Source organism: Zonotrichia leucophrys, chromosome 2 (genome assembly GCF_028769735.1).
Source record: "Zonotrichia leucophrys gambelii isolate GWCS_2022_RI chromosome 2, RI_Zleu_2.0, whole genome shotgun sequence".
Taxonomy (NCBI): Eukaryota; Metazoa; Chordata; class Aves; order Passeriformes; family Passerellidae; genus Zonotrichia; species Zonotrichia leucophrys.
Genome location: NC_088171.1, coordinates 146,106,260 through 146,128,497, shown reverse-complemented (window position 1 = coordinate 146,128,497; position 22,238 = coordinate 146,106,260). Strand labels below are relative to the sequence as shown.

The 22,238-nt window shown below is 39.3% G+C and overlaps 1 protein-coding gene across 1 annotated transcript in view; it reads left to right on the top strand.

Annotated features, from left to right (window-relative positions):
* Positions 1 to 22,238, top strand: part of ZFAT (zinc finger and AT-hook domain containing) — a 125,066-nt gene that overhangs the window by 8,725 nt on the left and 94,103 nt on the right. The window contains exon 2 of the mRNA XM_064706718.1: positions 2,392 to 2,579. The gene's annotated coding sequence lies outside the window, so the exon portion shown is untranslated. The remainder of the gene's footprint in view (positions 1 to 2,391; positions 2,580 to 22,238) is intronic.

Here is a 22,238-nt window from a genome sequence, read left to right as displayed (position 1 = left end):
TTGTTGCTCTTTGTTACACAACATGAACTTCAGTGTGAAGTTCCTTCTTGTTGTAGTTAATGGTACCCGACTTCTTGCTTATGTAGAAATTAAGGAACAAGACCTTTATTTGCACAGCTTGAATTGTTGTAATGTGTAATGCTACTTGTAAATGTCTCCTGAGAGTATCAGACACCCCAGTAAAACCCAACCTCTGCTGCAATTTTCAAAGACTCTTAATCATTAATTTATTTTGGGGGGGTGGTGGGAGAAGGGGTAATGTTTTCTTAAGTTGCCTGCTTTAAATGAGGTCACTACTAGTTTTCTGTCAGTTTACTGGTACACTACAAATCTATTTCTTAATAGTTTAGGCAGTTTATAATCTGCTGGTAACTTGAACTACGTGGCTGTTTGCTTCAGTCATTTATTCCTCCTCTGTAGAATCAAGTTATTTTAGCTGTCTGGTTAATCTTTGCACAGATGGGACTTGCAGGTCATTGGAGGCTGAAGCACTGTGGTGTACAGGCTATTGATAACTCTCTGGTGTTTCCTGTCTTTCAAGCTACTGGTTTAAGTTTGTAAATATAATTAGTTTGAGGTGTTGTACTTTTAAGTAGTATTTTAGTTAAGCTGGTATTTGCAAGAATAAATATTAGCTTTCACTTGTGTTCAGAGCTCGACAGATTTTGCCAACTCTGATTCTCTGTTTTCTGCATTTAAGTGGAGCCTAAGGCAGCTGACTGTGGCTTTGTGAAGAGTGGTGAGTTTTGGTGCTTGAGTTTATTGTATAGAAATGACTGGAAGCCTGTGTTTGCAGCATTTCTTTAAGTGTGCATTTGTAGGTCTCATTGTACAGGTCAACTTCTAGCAATTTTCACAAAACCTACTTGTTCTAGAAATGCTACTGCTGATGCTTTCTGCTCTAGCACCAGCTGTATTTGAATGTTTCACTTTGAAAGATTACAAACTACACATGAAATTGTCTTTTTTTTAATGGAATTGATTGCTGAGAGGAATTTTTTGATGTTTTTACAGCATTTCTGTTGAGGTAATATGGTCTTAGCTGTTTCAGCAGGTGAAATAAGTCTTAAGGACTGTTGCATCCTTGCACTTCAAACCTCTTTCAGGGAACAAGTCTGGTTCATGAACTGAGTATGGCAGGATTCCTATGAGGAGCCATATGTTTGCTTATTTTTCTATTTTTGTAAACATTATATATGCAAATATGGTGAAATGAGGTGGGCAGCTTTAATTAATTTCTTTAGCTGATTTATTATGCGTGCTGCCTAACTTTAATGAGCCTTATTTCAGGCTCTTATATGGAAAATAAAATCTGTAGTGCAGAAACTCCAGATTTAATGACATTTTTGTGTGGGAGCTCTACACTTGGGCTTGGCTTGCATCACTCATGCTAATTCTGCAGAGCTGTACCCTTGACCTGATGCTGTAAGTGCTTCTCATGTGTCAGCAGCATGTGTGTCATTTCCAGTCAGTGAAGGAGGACAGAACCACATCCTTGGCTGGAGGTTTTCTCAGATATTTTTTCAGGAATATTAATATTCAGCAACATGTTATACCAGCGAAGTCCTCAAGGGAATTTTTGCCTGAGGTGCTTTAAGATGCTTCTGGTTACTCAGAAAGGTTTTTGTGTATCCTTGTGTTCCTTTGGTTTCCCTTGGCCTCCCTAAGGGCTGGGTGCTTTCAGGACTAACCTGCACTGTACCAAGTACTGGCAAGTGGAGCTTTGGGAACAGAAAACAGACTTGGGACTCCTTCCAGCATTTAGGAAAAGTGATTGCTGTGGAATTGCTCAGCTGATTTCCATGGAGGTGGAGTCTGCTGACTGTGTTTGGCACAGAAGCCTGTGGGAAGAGCTCCATGTTAATGTGCAGTGTTAACAAAAGAGGCTGAAGGACAGTGTTCAGACTTGCAGTGGGGGTGAGCTTCAATGCAGAGGCTGAAAAGCAACTTGATGTTCCTCTGCTGATTTGTTGTTTTGTTTTTTTGGTTTTTTTTTCCTAAGTGTCAGGTTCCTCTTGCAAGCCAGGGAAGTATTGAAGCTGCATCTGAATGGTTGCAAAGTTAATGCGACCTTTAAGGAAGTGTGGTTTTGCCAAATTAATTTGTTGTTTACTCTTTCTCTGAGATCTGCATCTTGTTATTTTACTGTTCCCCACTGAAAATGTTGATATCAAATGTCTTAGGTATTTCTGTATTTTTAGGGGGCCAGGGGAAGGAAAGGTTCTGCTGTGGTTAAACATTTTCACCTATCTTGGTTTAGGACTCCATCACCACCAACACAGGCAGTCCTGGCCCATGCAGTACCTTCCTGATTGAGCTGCTCTCCAGTGATTGGAATCATCTGCCTTCTCTTGCAGAAAACTCATCTTTTTTCCTCTATTTTTTCCCCAGGATAATTTTGCAGCTAATATAGTGGTTGTCCAAGTAAATTGCATCATGAAGTCCAAAAATTCCTGGAGCAGTAGAGGAAGTAGGAATCCCTCGGCTGGAAGACAGAGAACATGACTACCCTTCTGTCACTGTGCTTTTTGTTCAATTTAAACCATCCTGAAAGTGTACCAGTAGTCAGCCTCTGTGGTGTGAGTATTCTTTGCATGCTTTTGGAACAGTCATTGTGCAACAGCCTCCCTCATTAAGATAATTACAAAGCAATACTAAGTTGCGTTAAATGATGTTCTTATTGCACAGTTGTTTTCCGCTTGAGGTACGACACAAAATTCAGCTGCACGTAGTTGTTATATTCTTGTATCACTCTGTATTTTGCAGAGCTAATAAAAATTAAGATTGAAAATTAAGATTAAAATTCAAGATTAACTTGAGAACAACTGTGTGTTGTTATCCCCAGAATGCCTGTCACTGTAGGCTGGGTACTGGCATTCTTTGCTGCTGATCCTGCTGAACATGCAAGTCATGTTTTGGAAGAATCAGAATTGAAGCCTGTGCTTCTAGACTTCACTGATGGCTTTGGCTTGTGGACATTTAGACGTTAGGCTGGATTAGAACCTGTTCTAAAATGAGATACCCTGTGGTGTGTGTAGTTTAAATAGTCTTCAGCACAAACTGTGGTTTCACAGATCTCCTCCTGTTGCACACTACCTACTAATGTGGGCAGAGGATTGGGGTTTGTGTTTTTTTAAGAGGACAGCTTTAGTTAGTTAACCAAAAGGTATGAAAAGCATCAGTCAGCTCAAAGAAGAGAGATTGCTTTAGCTACTAATCTTGATAAAATTGAGAGTAGCTCTCATTGTTAGTTTGAAACTTGATGTCAGCATAGGAATTTCAGGTTTGCTGCACCAGAAGTACCCAAACCCCCAGATTTTAGTATTAGATAATGATCTAGATTTCCCCTTCACCAAGCTATTTTGTTGGTTGCATTGAATTGTTGCTTAAACTGCACTGTCGTGGGAATGAGTTGTAGGAACCAGTCCTTCTACTCCTGAGTTACTTCTAAACTGATTGTTTACTGTAAATGGTTTAATTCTGATTATTACAAAAGCCCTGCACTTTTAGGATGACTGAGAAATAGTTTGGGTCATACTGTCCACCTTCAGTATTTAGTTTATGATGATTTGAAAAGCTGTATTCAGTACTGGGAGGAAACAAAAATTAGATTTGCAGGGAAAAAAAATAGAGGCTGAAAATCAGTAGTCAGTCCTTAAATGTAAGGCATCCCTGTGTACTGCTTCAGTGTAACATTTTAAAGTTTTCATGTTCAAAATAGTGCATTGTAGGAAACATCCTGCTGCCTTTTTCAAATTTGAGGGAGTCCCTGCCTGCAAGCTAAGTAAAAATATCGTTCATGTTGCTTGTTCTTTAATACACTGGCATAAAATTATAATCTTGAAGCGTTCTTTTTCTGGAAGAACATTGAGTCATCTGCAGAAGTGACCATGGGATAGTGTTTGGCAGCATATTTAAATACAGTAGGTTTAGGTATGCAACTTCTATATTCTCTGTAATTTATTTTGAAAAAATATTTGGCATCAGCAGATAAAAGTAGTGTTAGCATCAAATATTTGTGATTTCAGAACTGTTGGACCTGCTGGCAGTGGAATCTATTGATAACACCTGGTTATTTATAGAAAAGACTGTACTGATGTAATCTATGGATAGTTATATGTCCAATATTGACTTCATTATGTCTGAGGACAATTATATAAACAAGGCTGTAGTTGCTGGAACCATATCACAGGAATTAATGGGATTATGGAGTTGCAGGTGTAATGGTCAGAAAAGCCTTCTGGGGGTCTCTGGTCCAACCACTCATTCAAGGCAGGGGTAGAAGTAGCACTGGATGGGGTTAAGTCATGGCTTTGACCCCTGAAGCTGTTAAAACCCCCAAGAACAGCAAACCAATGGCCTCCATGTGAAACCTGTACCTGCTCTTCACCACCCTCCTAGTGAAAAAGATTGTCATTGTGTCCAACCTGAATATTCCATGGTGCCTCTTGTGGCCATTGCTCTTCCTTATCCTGTCTGCCAGGGCTGAGAGTGTCTTCACTGTGTTTACAGCTCCCATCTTGGTGTAGCTGTAGGCAGCTCTCAGATGGTCCCAGCATCCTGTGTGCCAGAGAAAACAGGGCCTGACTCCCTCTGCCTCTCCCTGTGGATGATGCCCCTGAGGCCCTTGACCACTGGGTACCCATGGCTGGACCCTCCTTGGTCCCTCAGGCTCCTGCTGGAGTGGGGTCCCCACCTGGGCCCCAGATGTGTGCAGAGTGGCCTTGCCAGGGTCCAGCCAGGCAGGGATCACCCCTTTCCCTCTGTCTCCTGTCCCCTCCAGTGTCTGCCCCAGTGCCTGGGCCCTTTCCTGCAGGGCTGGTGCTGCGCCAGCCCCCCCAGGCCTGTGCTGGCGCTGTGGGCACAGCTTTGCTTTCCTGCCCTGGGCCTGATGAGGTTTGGTTTGGCCCCATCCTTGTGTTTCTCTGTCTATGTTTATGTTTGTGGCAGTGCTGCCATTCCCTGTGGGAGCCCTCTCTTCCTCTCTCCCCTCCATTCCTGATCCCCTGCCAGTTTGCTGAGGGTGTGCTCTGCCCCAGCTTCCTGGGTGCTGGGGAGTGTCTGGGGCTCTGGGGTGGCCCCTGGAGTCCTTCCTGGCCAGGATGCAGCTGGGTGATCGGCAGATCTGGCCAGTTTTCCAGGCCAGCTTCCCTTCTCTTCATGGAGCTCTGGGCACCTCCGACTCCAGCTGAGCTGTGGTGGGAGACCTATCCTGAAATCAAAGAATGTTCTCTGGGCCATTCAACTTTCAGAGCCCCCCAGGAGTTGGCTGTGCTCTGCCTTTGATAAATATTTGTTAACCCCTTAAGATTATCAAAATTAATTTCATCCAGACTTCTTCCATGTTCCTTCCAGAGGGTGATGGGACTCTGTACTTTTGAGTTCTCAGACATAAGGATGGTGGGAACCTCCTGTGGATGCTGTGATGCTTTAGTAGGTGACAGCACTCACAGACACATGGTGTGATTCATGGGTGTCCTGTGCAGGGCCAGATATTGGACTTCATGATCCTGATGGGTCCCTTCCAAATCAGGATATTCTATGATTTGATGAATCTTGGCATAATGCTGCATAGAATATAGAAAAAAACCCCAGCTAATTTAGTGGTTGGTAAGCAAAATTTTTAACAGTCAGTATGAAAATCAAAAATTATTTTCATTATTTAGGAAAAATAAATTCCTACTAAAAGTTACTTCTGTCTTCAAAAAGTTTTATGCCTTTTATTGTATTAGTCCAGTAACTAAATTTCAACTCTTATGTTGTTCCAAGTAGGGAAACATAACTCAAATTTATCAGTTATACTCCCAGAAAATTTACAAACTAGGAAAGTCTATTTTAATCCTTGTTTGTTATAAATTATTGAAGGAGGTGGCTTGATTCTGGGGGAGATGGTGTTTGAGAGGCTCTGAAAGCAGTAATTTTCCAAGTCTATTTGTCAGATCTGATGTAAGATTGATTCTATAATATGGAGTTAATGTTTTCAAAATGAGCTACTTGGCCAGCACCCTGTGTCTGGTTCCAATTACGGTCAGTAAATCCTGAAAATTGTTTTCTGAGACAGACTTGGTGAAATCTGCATTTTAAATAGAGATAATCAGTATTAAAGTAGTTGAAAGGAGTTTTGTAATATTTCATGCTGCATGGTTTTGGTTTTGAGATTGTTGATTCTGAAGTGGGTGCCATGGCTGTGCTGTTCTGGCGTGCACTGTTTCCTCTGTGGAAGCAGGATTACGAGCATGCTTAAAAGGATGGATCTCCTGAGTATTATTGCAAAACAAGTAATTGACTTTCTTTAAAAAAACCCAGAAACTTCTGCATAAGAACAAAGATGTTTTGTAAACCCAAGTGCTGTGTACTTATCTGATGTTTGTGACTTACATGCTTGCTGGGTTGGGCTTATTTTCTTTGAAGTAATTTTAAAAAGTGAATATGCTCTGGGAGCAAGGTTAGGATTGATCCTGGTGTATAGATGGCTTCTCAGGCTGATATCCCTCAGGATTTAATTGCAGTGGAGCAGTTGAGCTCTTTATACAGCAGGGAAAATAGGTGGTTGTGACACTGTACTTTCAGCAGAATCTGCAGGCTGCAATAGCAGCCTCCAGACTCTGCTTTCAAAATTCAGTGTGATGATGCCAGGACTTGCCATATTTGCAACTATACTCATTTGGAAGGATTGGAATACATTCACAGAGGATTATCCTTAAAATGGGAGCATTCCCTGTGGATCTCTTGGTGGCCTGGCCCTTACCAGCTTCTGCAGCAATTTAGTAATTGCTGCTGACTTAGTTGTTGGACCCTGCTGATAGCAGACTGTCCAAATTTGCCCTTGTTCAGCAAGGTAAGCAAAGGGACTTGGAATGTCTGCTTGCAGTTCTCTGCTTGTTCCCTTGCAGTGTTACAGAGAACTATTGTTGGCAGCTGATATCACCAGAGAATTATAATTGCAAATGTGAGTGAAAAGTCATTAAGTGAAGGAGTGTGCTAAATGTGTCATTGATTGGAGTCTGGGACACCAGACTCAATTGATATCCACTCAAAAGAACCCCAAACAACCAACAACCTACTTAACAAGTGACATATTTATATAGATTTTTTTGATTTCTGTCTTTTTGGGAAGGTTTTTCCATCTGTGCTCAGCCATGTTTGAGTCACCAGGTGTGGAGAGCTTCAGTGAACTTACCACAAATAATTGAATCTTTACCATTCCTGGTATTTAGATTACTTTTTAGAGGGCACTGCAATGAACATCTGTAAGGTGTATTCCTAATTTCTGTTTCTTGTCAAGTTGAAGGTTATTTTTTGTCCTTGTGTTTCTGTCTTCCACTCTCTTAGAGCAATCAGATCACTGGTATAAATTTTTTGTATTTTTTCAGGTTGGAGGATCTTCTGAATCTTATGCTTTAAAGATGCCTTTAAAATGAAAGAGCCCAGATTTACAGGCAGTTTTGTCATCTTGGATCTGTGAAATTGGTTACCCTGGAAGAAGAAAGGACAGATTATGTGCCCGTATGAGGAGTTGGAAGACTTCAGTATAATGTGGAGATATGTCAGGGAGAGGGAGCTGGAAGTACTTAGTGATTTGTTTTAATAGTTTATTATTAAATATCTGCGACAATCTGTCCCCCATTGAGCAATCTAGTTTCTCTGTAGATCTTTACCAGGAATGAGGCAAAAGTTCCTTTCCTGTAAGAGAGAACAAAAGAGGTAAATAGCTGAAACTATGAAATTAAAACTATGCCATGGATAGCAGTAATGAGTTACAATGTCAAACCTACTGAGGTTGTATAATCAAAATTTCTTGCTGACATTGAGGAAGTAATACTTCAATGAAAACTTGAGGGAAAGGATAGAATCTTTATGTAAAATCTGGCCTAATAAATTCATAATATTCATATTTCTCCTCTAATTTTGTAGTTCTGGTTGTTCATGTTTCTCTTGTGCATTGGGATGAGGCTGTCCTGCTGGAAAAGTTTAAAATCTAGAAAGTGAAAATAACAGTGAATGTTGCTCTATGTCCTGTAGCAATATAAACAGCTGGATGACTGTGTACTGAGGAAGAGAAATACAAGTAAGGGTGGTAATGCTGTTTCTTTTTTTTCCTGTTTTTGATTGCAGGTTAACCTTCTAGTTGGGACTTTATGGGGGTAATTCATTATGCTAACTTTTTAGTGGTAAACGAGTTTTACAATTTTTTTAGCTCATTTTTAAAGCAAAATGACCTTGAATTAGCCATTTCCTACCTCCTGTGGTGGCTGTGGAGATTACCAGTTACTGCAGAACTTCCCTGAAATAAAGACTTAATTGGCCTGAATGACATCTTGGGTATGGTACTCCACCCCATGGAGAGCCAAGATGCTGTGCCATAAATAAACATATGGTTTCTTTAGGCTGAGCTGTGTTGCTCAGCCAGAGGAATACGAGACTCTGGTGGGGAAGAAGGGGGTACGTAACTGCTGCCATCATTGAGGCAGAGCACACTCAATTTATGACTTTTTCGAACTTTGTTCAGACTAAGATGTGGGGCAGTCTTGAATCAGGATCTGAACTTTTATTTTGTCTCACATCATTATCCTTTTTCAGTAGTTTGTCCTCCTTAGAACTCCTTTTGTCAGATAAAAATAATTGATTTACCACACAGACTTCTGTAGTTTGTTCTACTGAAATAATTTCATATGGTATATGCATCCAGCCCTCACTGAAATTCCATCTGAGGTGTGCTAGTAACATTCTACTTTCATGCTTTCCTGGACATTTTTAAAATAACAAAGACACTTTTTTTTCTTCTTTCTTTACAATTGGCAGTGTTAGATTTAATCTTTCATTTCTTTAGAATTCATGTCCCAGTTTGAAAGGTCTTTTTCCCTCTTGTGCTGAATTTATTAGTTGCACTGTGTAAGTATTAGTGATCAAAAGAAGCTGAACATGTTTTTCTGAAAATACACAGGAAATGCAGTGTCAAAGCTACTTGTATTCACTTCCTACTTCACTGTAATGCCTCATGATGGGTATTGTTAACTTGTAGTGCTGCAGTGAACTCTGTGTGGGTGTCAGAAGTTCATTGCAGTTCACAGTGGAACCTCTTGATTTCAAGTGTGAAGTTCTTCCTACTGTATTTCAATTTGTGTGCAGTTCAAGGATCCCTTTAAGTAGTTAGGTTTTAATGTTTAATTCTCAGTTCTCTTCTGGTTAATATGCATGACTTCAAAAAAAAAAAACCTCATGGCAACAGTGAGCATCTGTCTGCCTCTGTCATTTCTCATCACTCTGTGCTTGCATCAGGCATCTCAGGCTAAATTGCTTTGACTGACAGATGGACTGACTGACAAGATCTTGGCTCCAAACACACACACAGAGCATGCACACACAGGCAGGCTCCTTGGGCTCCATTCACATTTCATTATTTTTATGTGACAACTGAGGCCCCAATACACTGAGTTTCAATGGTGATGGTGGTAGTAGAGTGAGGAAGTCTTAAGTTGTGGGGGAAGAGAAGGAGGAAGATCTTTGGCTGTTTGCTTCCTCACCCTCTTCCTTTCTTCTTTCTCCTCCTTCCTGTCTTGCTGGACTTTCTGCTCAAGGTGCTCATGAAAGGTGCAATAGAAGTTCTGTGTGACTGTTAATTAATGATGGAGGTTTGGGAAAATTACAGATCATCAAAACTTATTGCATCGCTTTGATTTGGAACTGGTGGATGAACACAGTGTTCTAATGATGTCTCTTCTAAATCCTGACTTTTCCATGAGGGAAATCCCATGAGGGTTTTTTAAAGTATCATGCATATTGATCAGAAGAGAATTGAGAATTAAACATTAAATCCTAACTATTAAAGGGACTCTTGAACTGCACACAAATCTAAATACAGTAGGAAGAACTTCACAATGGAAGTCAACAGCCAGCATTCACAAATTTTCTGGTAGTTAAATAAGGATTTTAATTTTTCTTTGTTGTTGCTGTTCTGGAGTATTCACAGCTGAGGAACAATTCCTAGGAGGGTGATCTTATGTTGCTGTTAATAACAAAGAAGTAAATTTCAGGTGTCAGAAGGACTTCATGTATTATTGAAGATCTGCATCATTCTTTGTGTTCTCTATGTGGGGACTTAGGAGGGGACTTCACACTTCAAAGAATGCTATCTTTTATTACTGTTCTCAAGAGAAACAATTAAAGGCATTAACACAAGCCAGCAGCCAATATTCTTCAGCTTATGATGATATTAGAAAAAATCCTGGCTATTTTCAGGGCTTGTAGTCTTTATGAAAACAAGAAGGCTGTGCCATTAAGGAAAATTGGAGTATGCTCTCTACTTTTTTGTTTGAAAAGAAGAAAGTGGTTGGGAAAATTGCTGAAGAGGCTTCTTAATGAATGTATGGCTTCAGTTTTAACTGAACTTTTCTAGAAATTGGTGTCTTTCAAGCACGTAGTTGTACTGTCACCTGTAATGCCTCTGCCTTTTTCCACACCATGTTTGGAAATGAAAATTTCAACTCCTTTTATACAAATATAATTCCTTTGTAAGATGTTATGCAGGTACTTATAGTTGATAGTGAATCCAATAACACACCAAGAGATGTCATTTTCATGTAGATTGGCATTTTTGTGATGATGTATTTGGTAAAACAAAACCAGGTTGTGGAGAGTTTGTTCTCTTTGGGCAGGTAACATTGTAGTAACCTTCATTATTCCTTAAGAAGTATTAAAGAAAGCAACCAAAGAAATGGCTCATTGCAACTTAATGCTCAGCAGCCTAATTAGTCAAATACCATGTGCCTACCTCTGCATGAAATAGCCTGTTTCTTTCCAATGTAAAATAGGAATTTTCAGTTTTGGAACAGCCTGAAGAGGCCTTTGTTGCAAATGACCACTGGCTTTTTAGTTATTTATTCTCAAAAGTAGTGAAGGTCAGCATGGTATCCACAGTGACTGCATGCAGCTTCCCCATTAATCTTGGCATGCTGCTGCAATAATGAAATTCACTTACTAGTAACAATTTCTTGTGTTGCAGAGGGAAACCTTTCTTTGAAAACTGGATGTGAGTGGGTTTCTGGAACTTGAGAAATCTTGAATACAGTAGTTTTTCTTCAGTTTCAAGCACCTTGTCATAATTTCTGGTTGTATGAGTTACTGTGGAGCTCTAAAGAGAGAACAAGCAACCTTGAATTGCTGAAGTTTATGTAAAATCTGGCACTGGAAAACTTGTGACTTGAAAAATTATTTTCATTTGGAAGTGATAAGGACTGCTAAATGGAGAATATATCATTCTGCTTGCAGCTCTGTTAGTGGGAGGAAGGCATTCTGCTATAAAGTACAAAATTAAGGCTTCTAAGTAGTTTGTGAATATGGTCAAGCCAGAATGGTTGAATGCTCCCAATTCCACGGCGTGAAATCAGAGCATTAGGGGAAAGTGCAACAGCCAACTGAGCGAAATGCTTTTAGTAAATACTTCAGTGTAAGTATTGAATATTGTACAGTGTAAATACTAAATTTTAATATTATAAAGGTTCTTTTAACTTGGAGAAAAAAATTATTGCAGACTTGAATGCAAGTGTTGTGGGAGTTCTGATGGGAACTTGAAGATGGGGAGTGAAATGGTTCCATCCTGAGGTTGCTTTCCCTCACATCCCATTTTGCTCCTTTAATGCTTACCCAAAGAGAGTAAGTTTGGTTTGGGTTTATTTAATCATTTGGTTGTAATGGAGCTTTAAACTGATCAGGAAGGATTCTGACCTTGAGGGTAAATATTTTTAGAATTCTGTCTAGTTTCTGTTTCTGGTATTTTTTCATTAAGAATATGGCTTGCTTTTGCTTCTGTCTTTAATTTTGCATAGAGCTGTATTTAAAATGATAAATATTTATGAGAGAATAGCCATTTTCAAAATTCATGGGAAAGTTCAAAGTGGAAATCTGTTTTTGAGAACTCCACGAATGAGTCTATAGGGAAGTAAAGTCACTGTATCTTTAAAATAATAATTATTTTATATCTGTTTTAAATGTATAAATTAAATATATATTTATAAATAAATATAAATAAGAATGAATCTGTTTGAACCTAGAGAGGTCTCAAAATGCATATTGAAATTGAGAATTTTTCATCTAGTTGCTACATTTAGAAATGTTAATTTAATGTAAATTGTGTGTGAATCTAAAACTATTTTTGCTACTGAATGTAAAAACATGTTTTCTTCAATATTAGCTGCACAGTAATTGGCTGGAATGCTACAGGAGCTAGTCTTAAACCCTTTCTTTTTTTATTTCCCTCTCCTAGAGGTGAGCAGCTGCCCTGCACCCAGGCCCTTGCAGTGATGTATCGTAGTCTGTTGCTGTAAACATCCCCGACTGGAAGCTGTACCAGCTCCAGCTTTCAGTCAGATGTTTGCTGCACCTGGCTATGCTTGGACAACAGCAGGAGGAGAAGCTGTCATGAATCCATATGTGCATTTAGATTTGTCAAGCAGTGTTTCTGCAGACAGAGATGAATTGCCTCCCTGTGAATTATCCTGGCTGGTAGGTGTGACCTCCTGAAATCTGATCTGAAATGGAGATCCAAAGCTGGTACATGCTTTGCTCAAAGCTGAGTTCTTTCCTGCTTTGTGTTATAAACTACAGGATTAGGCTTCCTTGGAATGACAAGGGGTGGTGAACTTCTGCAGTTCCCCATGAACCCTTCATTGCTTCACCAATGGTCTGTTTTAGCAGCTTCTCTTACTTTGGGCTGTGAGTACAAATTATAATCACTTCTGTCCAATACTTAGCAGGCCTCATATCTGCTGTGCCTTCCTTTTTTTTGTGTGGAATTTTGTATTCCAAGTCTCCTTGTGAGAAGATTGTGCTCCTGATTGTTAGCTGAGCTAGAACCAAGACCAAAATAAAGGTTAAAAACATCACCCAGTCTGGTTTTGCTGTTCTCCCAATCCACAGTGTATGGCCTTGTCTGTGGTGTGGTTTGTGCTGCCCCCACCATGGTTTGCTTTTCTTGGAAATAGCAGCTTTTGAAAGTATTCCTTCAGAAGTCTTCACTGGTTCAGTTCCTGAACAACTTCAAACAGTCATGACATCAGGAACAGTATCTGCAGAAAAGCTTCAGCTTTCCACTTTTCTCCAGTGGGATCTGCACATGCTGTTGCCTGGATCTTGCCTGGGATTTCTTTCCTTCTTTGTTTCACTCTATAGTCTTTTATTTTTAAAGGGATGGCCAATGGGAGTAACTGCTGCTAATAGAAAAAATATTCTTGCAATAATCTAGCTCTCTGTTCTACCCCCCCAGATGTTATTTTTTTTATGCCCTAACACTTAAATGAAATGTTTTGTTGAATTTAAATGTTAGTATAACAAACCTAGGTATTTATTTGTTTAGCTTCACTATCGTGGTTCTGTAAAAGATTATTATGAACAAAAATATATATGCTTTTAAGAAGTAAAATATTTTCTTCTTATCAGAATTAAAACTAGGAGGATTTCTTAGTCCTGGGAAAGCTGGACTAATAAGCATTGGAAAGGTGATGATTTTGAAGCTGTCAGTGAATGACCAAAGGTGAACCAAGGACAGCCATTTTTCTGTGATGGTCCCATTGCTGTAACCATTTTGTTCCTTACCCTGTGTCCTGTCTGGTGACACAGGAACATGTGTGGTGATAGAAGGTTGTGAAATTATTTATTGATCTAATTCATTGCTAGCACCTCTACAAAGATTTTTAAAGCAACTTGCACACCTAATATAACCTCAGTTAAAATACCTTTTTTAAAAATAACAGTCTTATTTGGTTTGATAAATCATGGCTGTCTATTTATAGAAAGGACTTTGATGCAGAAGCTACAAAGCTTGATACCTTAAAAAAAATGCTGGTGGTTGTTTTCCAAGCTTTCTTTGCTGTAAACATTTAGCATTTCCTAGTTCTAGACAGTATTTGGACTTAGAAGAAAGGAAATTGTTTTTCTAACAAAGTTCTTAGTTCAAAGTAAATGTATTATAACTAATCTAGTGTTCATTTTGGTTAGTGCTGTCTTAGCCATTCCACATGCCACACTAGTGCTGCTTTTTTTTGTTTTCAATAAGCCTAGTTCTTGTGCAGTTTGTCAGTCCAGTCTTGTGGAATTGAACTTGTGCATACCTTCATATTGTACTGGTGTTTAATCCATGTACTCAAACACAGCTGTCACATGTCAGCACATGCAAACAATTTGAAATAGTTTGTAACTGCAATAAATAAATAAATTTTAAAATCCACACTGTATTTTTGTTTGAGTTTTTTTGGGGTTTTTTTGCCAAGTGTTTGAAATGAAAAGATCTGCTTTCTCTGGTCTTGAATACCAAGTCCTAACATCTTAACATGTCTCAAATGTGGCTGTTGTTTGCAGCTGAAGAAGGTGGGTGTTGTAGTGTTGTCCAAATACATGTTTATGCCATGATCCCAGGTGAGCTTTGCAGTACTGGGATGACTGGGAAGGGATGATGGGGATTTGTGTGCAGTTCTGGTGGGGATGAGGAGTTGAAGCAATTGTTGCAGAATGAAGCAAGACAGGCTCACAGGCACAGCAGTGAAGTTTGGGAACAGAAGAGGCAGATTTGACACATCAGCCTGATGCCCAGCAAGCAAATGACCTCATCTGGTTCCTGTGAAGCCAGTGTTGTGTGACATGGATCAGTTCCTGGTGTTTTGCAGCAGAGGGAAGTACCTGACTGAAGATCAGGCTGGGATCCGGAGTGACACAGTGGCCACACAGCTGCTGCTTTTGGGTGGGTGGCATTAGCTGTATGTGCAGGTGCAAGCACAGCTGCCTTTGCTGATAAAAGCTTGTGATGAATACCAAGGCTGGCTCTTGCTGAGTAGGTGGAGTGTCTGTGAAGTCCAGTGCTTTGCTTGCCTGTGGTATTGCTCTGAGCACGTTTTGTGGCCACTTCTGAGCAATATTCCAAAGTCCTTGGTGACTCCAAAGGCAGTCCTGTGTCCTTTGCACTGGCCTGCTCAAGTGCTGTCTTTCCTTGCTTGGAACTCACAGCTGCATTCAGCAGAATTGCTTGAGCTCATGTTTTCCTTCATACAAAGAACAACTGTTAAAATATTTGGAGGGCTTTCCCCCTCCTCTGTGCATGAAATAATCTGCATCTGTGATTCCTTTTACCCAGTAAAGCTGCAAACACCTGTTCAGAGAAGAACTTGGAGAAGGCTGAGGCTCGGCCTTCTGACTGATTGGGTTCATCAGAATTTTGTCTTCCTGCACTGCTGAGGTCTTGTTTGTTCAAGACTGGACATCACATTAAACACACCTGTAAAATACAAGTTCAGATGGTGAGGCTGAGGAATGTTTTGCTCTTCTGCTATTAAAATTACTTGTATCTCTGAGTAGCTGAAACTGGAGGTGAAAATAAGAATGAAAATAATTGAAATAGTAGAATTGCCTTTAAAAAGTTCCAGAGGAGAAATGGGAATTATTTTAAGAACATAAAAATAAGATGCGCAAATGTTGCAATAAATGCTGTAAAATTTAGCACACTAAGGAAACTGTGGAAATATAAACAAAGGGTTATTTCTCCATAGAATTTGAGATGGGCATTTTTGAGGACTCCCAGTTTGTACCACCCCATTTATCTCCCATATATATTTTAGAGTTGAGCTTCAGTTTGAAAAATTGGGATTTCTAGAAGGTGCCTGTACTGAACATCCAGGGCCTTGGCATGTAAGTGCAGTAGCATGCTCTTGTACAGGGGCTGTGAGAGAGAAACATCTTATTTTTGCTTTTGGATCTCTACAACATCAGGGACTGCAGATGGATATTACTGAGTTCTGATATTCAGAAGATTAAATGTTGAAATGCATGGATTGACTTCACAATGTTAGTGAAGGTTAATAAGAGTTGCATGTACTTCATGAGTGGTGCAAATCCACACACCAGAGTATGTCTGCCGATTTATTTTTTATATCCTGAAAAGCACTGCTGTATTTGTATAGTTCAGGTAATTTTTAGTTCCTGTAAACATCCTACACTCAGCTATAATAAGTGGTGGGGCTGGGGGGTGGGTGTTTAATTCAACTGACTTGGAAAGGCAGCTTTCCTCAATGACCAAGTGACACTGGCAAGCAGGGAATCCTATTTTTCAGTAGTATTTATTATTGTAAGCACTAATTTCTATGGAGACAATATGCATTTTTAGAAATCTCTTGATACTGAAATTATGATTCTGGCTGTATAAAGGCCTGCATGTTTGTTGGGAAACAGGCTTTAACTGATGGGATCTGTATCTTTCTAATTGCAAATAAACTGTGACAATATATCTTTGCTTGAAAAGCAATGTCTCATACCCAGATGACAGAAATAATCTAAAACCTTATCTTGAATGTTCAGTTCTCAGTTGCAGCAGTGATTTATTGCTTATTATCTACTTGATCATTGTCAAAGGAGGAATAAACTTACAGGGTGCTGTAAAATCAATTTCCAAACCAAGAGATCATTAAAGTAGTAAAACTACTAAGCTTTAACAATTTCTGTTGCCTTTTATCTTAAAAAAATGATAAATATCTCTGATAGGGGAAATCTGCATAGGAGGAAAAAGAATACAAGGATCTCTTCTTTTTCTAGTAGCTCTTTTTCTATCATGTCTTAGAATCACTGATAATTCTGTTGATGGATGTGTTGTTAAATGAAATATGGCTTCAGCATTTGGGCATTCTTAGGTACCAAAAAATTTAAAGACAGAACTTAAATATTTTTATTCAAATGAAAGAATGGGGTACGTGGAATTCCTCATCTTCTTAAAGTATAAACAGGTTTTTTGAGGATCACTTTTACAATCTGGTACCCTTGTTAATATTTGAAAGGCTCAGACTCTAATATTTTTTACTTATGAAGCCAAATACATTATAAAAATCAGTAAGAGGATTTGTCCTCATTTAAATTTACATACATGAGCCCCATTTTGTTATAATTTAACATTTTGTTGTGCTTCTATTTTTGCTTACAAACTGAAGAGGTCTTTTTAATACGTAGAAGTCCTTGTGGGCAGGTGTTATGCAAGACATGGCACTGGAGGAATTGTATGGAAGAAATAACATCAAATCCTGTGTCTGAACATCACCCCTGTCTGTGTGAACACTGCAGTGCAACCATGTGTTTGCTGTGTGTGCACTTGTGCATGTACAAAACTGCTCTTCTGTGGTTTTATTCAGTGCATCTGTTTAACTGGTACAAAACACAGATCTCCAGCTGGGATGAAGTAGGGAAGAACGAGGGATGCAAGTTCTCCTTCTCAGGAGAGATGATGTAATTAAAAACAAGCCTATCTCCAGAAAGAATCTGCATGTCTGTCTATTCTATTCAATTTCCCAGAATCAGTGCCTCGTGCTGTCCCTGACTCTGCCTGACAGAACTTTCCTCAAGTTCTGCTGTCTTTGCTTCACCCATTCTGCCGTGGGTTGCTCTGGGAATGCTGGGTTTCGCAGCTGTGCTGAAGCGGGAGGAAAGTGCCGAGACAGAAGGATTTCCCTGTGAGGCTGTGACATCTTGCGGCTTTGCTGTCACTTGTTGTGTGGTGGTGAATGCTGACTCACACTCTTGACCCATCCACTGTGATTCCTGCCCTTGCTCCCAGGAAGGAGCAGGCTGTGTGACCAGCACAGCTCTGGTGTCAGTGAAATGCTCTCGCTGTCCTTCCTCAGACTGGATGCATGTCCTTGCTTGGTGCTCTGTGTGCACCAGCACATGTCGCCATGCAATTGTAGTGACAAAAACAGAAAAAAAAAGTTTGATGGCAAGAAGGAATCCTCAAATCAACAGTTACTGCCAACCAAAATGTCTTGAGATTCATCTTTTCAGCCAGTGCCTCTATGTGAAACTAATTTCCTTGGTAGCACAGACAATGAGTAACCAAACTGAGCAGATCAAATGTGGAGGCATGTTTGGTATTTCAGCAGGTTTGTTGTTTTTTTGGGGTTTTTTTTAATACATTTGAAATCTAGAATTCATATTGCAGAAACTGAAGTATGATCCAACTGGACACTTACTGTTGTTCTATTAAAGAACAGTTCTGACTGCTTTTGATGCAGTGCTTAAAAACTCATTAGGAGTAAAATGTAAATATAGAAAACCAATGAGCCTGTTGAAGCTTTCATTAATGTAAGTATTTGAATAGTTGGGTTTTTCAAGAGTTCTTTGTGGTTCCAGGTTTGTGGATTTGGTTTAGCTACTCCTTGGTTACATAGGCAGTAGAGTAGGTTATAATGATAGTGTATCAAATAATTTCAAATAGTTTGGCTTCTCCTGAGGGAGAAAACGCACTGACTGAGGAGTGTCAGGACCAGTATTTGGCAGGGGGAAGAAGGAGTTGTTTGTTTTTGGTTTTTCTAAGTGAGGATTTGATAGGGGAATGAGTGCCTGTGTGTACCCTTCCTGCTTGGCTGCACTTGTGAGTGCTGACTTGTTTTCTGTTTTGTGAAAATCTTCATTTGAGAATCAGACATTGATTTTGGTACTGTTCCTCCTTGTTGAGGTAATGTTTGGCATTCTGGTTTGTGTTAAACTAAACTTCTAGTTTCCCAGCATAAAATAACCCTGCAGAATTTGACACATTGTTTTAAATAGTGTAGTTCACTTTTTTCTTCCATTTTGTTGATGCTTTTTAGGTAAACAGTGATAATTCCATGGTGCCAGTGATGGCCTAAACTAAAACGGGATAAATACCTTGGGCAAAGATTGAGTGTGAATGATTTATAAGATTGTCTGGAAGTTGTTTATAGATATGACATCAATGGTAAGCCACTTAAAAATTAAATTTCTCTTGAAAAACACAGGGGCATAGTTAATGTGGATTTTTTCACAGCAATTTTGAAAATACATTTATTCATATGTTTTATTCTTCCTGGATTTGTCTTCTACTAAAAATACAAGTTTTGCAATAGATGTTTATTGATATTTGCTTTACTTGTCTGTTGTGTTTACTAAGACTCTTCCAAAATGCAGCTCGCTTCCTTTTAACCAGCTGTGCCAGTTCTGCTTAGCTTAAATCATGTTTTATAGAGGTTCTGTGTCTGGGGAGAGTACAGACAAAGTTCAAACTGCTTAAAACTTGAACTTAAAACATGATAGTAGGTGAGTATGAGTAGTGAGGGTCTTAGCTGTGGCATTGGGTTTTCTCTTCCTGTTAAGGAGCAGCAGATCCCTCATTTGTCCACCTCTGCAGCCAAGGAAAGCCTGATCCATGGAACAGTTCATGGGCTCTGGAAGCAGAACGAAGGAAATGCAGTTTATGTCAGTCAGAATTGTTTGTTGTCTGATAACATCACTGTCTCAGCAGGGAAATAATTTCCTGTAAACAATATGACTTTATCTGAAAAATCTGCTATTTTAATAAAGTGAAAAATTATTTTTCCAAGCTTCACAGAAGCCTTATCTTTGTCTGACAGGAAAAAGGGAAGCGGCGGGGATGAAAGATGCTTTGTGAACTGAGCTCTGTTTACTTAAGGCTATGGAAAGCATGCTGAAAGCATATACATTAAGTGCATGGCTTAATGCTTTTTTTTAATAAACACATTTCCCCACATATTATTAAATTAGTGGAATTGACTAACTACCGTCTAGTGGAAAATGAGATCTGTTAACCATCTCTTTTTCTGGAGATGTTTCACACTTATTCTAAGGAATTTATAAGACAGCAAATCTCTAACCTGGATCACAGTCCAGTGTTGGCAGTCCACAGAAGCTTTTTAACTGTGTGTGATGTCCCATGAGACATGAAGTCTCGTTCATCCCACGAACTGCCTGCCATAGCTGCTGTGGGCTGCTTCCTGCCTGTACTGAGCCATAACACACCCAGGATTTCCACTGTCACTGCTGCTCTAGTTCTCCAGGCAGAGGTGCTTCTTGGATGCATCCCACACCAAGGGGTTGACACTGGTCTGTCTCTGTCAGCTGGAGACACAAACTTTGTACCCTCAGATGTGTTAATGACATCTGGCTTCTGCTATGAAACAAAGAAATACCCCCAACCCCTTCCTGCTTAAATTGGTCTTGGAAAAAAGCTGGTGTTATAGGATAGATGCAGGAAAGCAAGAAGCAAACTGTCTTATCAAAAGATGGAACCTTTGAGGGATAAAGTAGAGGGAAGATAATTTTGTAGTTTTAAGATGAGAGGCACTAGTGTGTATGTTGGTTCTTTCTGTTCTGCAGGAATTTCAACAGTGATGTTACATCTCCCACTAGTAAATGTATTTATATCTGCATTTAGCTCAGGCATCCTCACATCAGAAAACTTAGTGAAAACTAAGTTAAGAAATTGTGAGGAATCTCTTCTTAGAATCTATGTTATTTGTGCTATGATGCTTCTTGGTCAACTAAATTGATAGGTGTTTTGTAGGTTTTGGAAAAACAAATTTCCCAGATTTCTACTTTCTGAACTTTTTTGACTTGTTGCTATATAAAGTTTTTTTCCTATTTGGAATCAGTGAATTCAGGAAATGAAAAATATAGCCACATCACATGCTTGCTAGAGAAAATAAATATTTAAATAATCTTGGATGGTGTTTCATGGTAAGAGTAAAGGTTGTGATATAGTTTTTTTTTTTTAATACTAGAAAAAACAATTGCATGTTGAACAATCAGAAATAGTTTTCATACAGATGCTCATCTTAAAACTGTTTTTTCTATTTTTTTAGACTGCTTGAAGTGCAGATTTACCATAAAAACTGTGTAGATACACACACACACACACACACACACACACACTCATATATAATAGTAGTGTAAGAACAATCAAGTGAAGTTTTACTCAGGGCAATGCTGATAAGAATGTTTGCCTATCAATGCTTCAACTGATAAGGCAGTAGTTAATATGGTGGGATGCAGAATGAAGGCTGCAGTTCCTTCCATCAGAAACATCCTTTTTGATGTAGATGCCATTTTAATTAAACATCCATGTGTGCTGCTGTGTGACAGTGACCATGTGGAGCACTGCCCTGTGCCAGGCTCTGACCATTCACTGGCAGCTCTGGTTCTGGAGCTCTGCAGACATGGCCTGCATGCATGGGAAGCACAAGGGGTGTCAAGGTTCTGCTGGTCCTTGGCTGGATATCCTCCAGTGTGTCCAGATGGGATATTAGGAAATCCTAGAATACCAGACTTCCTGAATTTTTGTTTGAGCTGCAGCATTTCTGCTAGAAAAATAGGTAAGGTCACACTAAAGTAACAACTTCCAAAGGCTTGATCTCAATGTCAGCTCCCATCTGTTAATTGCATTTGATGGTTGTTTTTGTGGTAGAGTAGTGCTGCTGATGTGGGACCGTGTAATCTATCTAAAATTGTTGTGACTGAAAGCCAGATTCTGACTCCATAAAATTCCATAACAACTGAGTGACTTCACTGATTTCTAAGGAGGTTTTTTTCTGGCTGTCATCAATATGAATGAGATTATAATCAGGCTTCAGTTATGGTTCAGAATACATCAGAAGATACTAAATATGAGCAAATGTAAACTGTCATAAAGCATGTGAAGTGTCCACAATACATGCATGGGTTTAATCATAAATTAGTTTTGCAAAATTGATGGCTGAGCTGTAACAGGGATGAGTAATTTCTCAGCAGAGTTTCCTTGTATGAACATAAAACCAGAACTCATATAGTTTTATTGGATGTTTAAGTAGTGGTGTCTGTTACAAAAATAACCAAACCCAAACCCTTGCCATGGTGTGCTAACGAAAGGAGACTGAGCAGATGGTTTTTAGGGACTGCAGTTCACGTGTTATGCAACTGTGCTGTTCTTCCAGAGAAAGAGAAGTGAAGCAGAAAGAAGTCTAGCTAAACCTTTAATGCTTAAACTTCCACTCATTGTTAACACAGAAAATGACTGAAGAAAGCTCCAAAAATAGAGTATTCAGGTGTGCAAGCTACAAAATTTATTTGCTTTTATCCTCCAATTTGAACAATTATCTCATTAGAGCAGCAGAGTGACAAATTAAGCACCCTCAACATGTTTTTATCAGAGGAAGGGAAAAGGAACAATAAATTATTCTTGAATGAGGAAAAACCTTGTAGCATGGCCAAGAGAACAATGCCAGACAGAATACAGAGTTGTTTGGGTTTGAGATACTGCCCAATGAAACCTGAAGATGAGAGCTTACACTGGATGAGTAATAAAGAAAGAAATTCAAACAGCTTATTCCAATTAAGGAGTATAACTGGAGTGTCTGTCAGCCCTAGTAAATGATATTTAGAGAAGTGAAGTCACCTTCTCTTACACAGGCTGCCTGTAGAATATA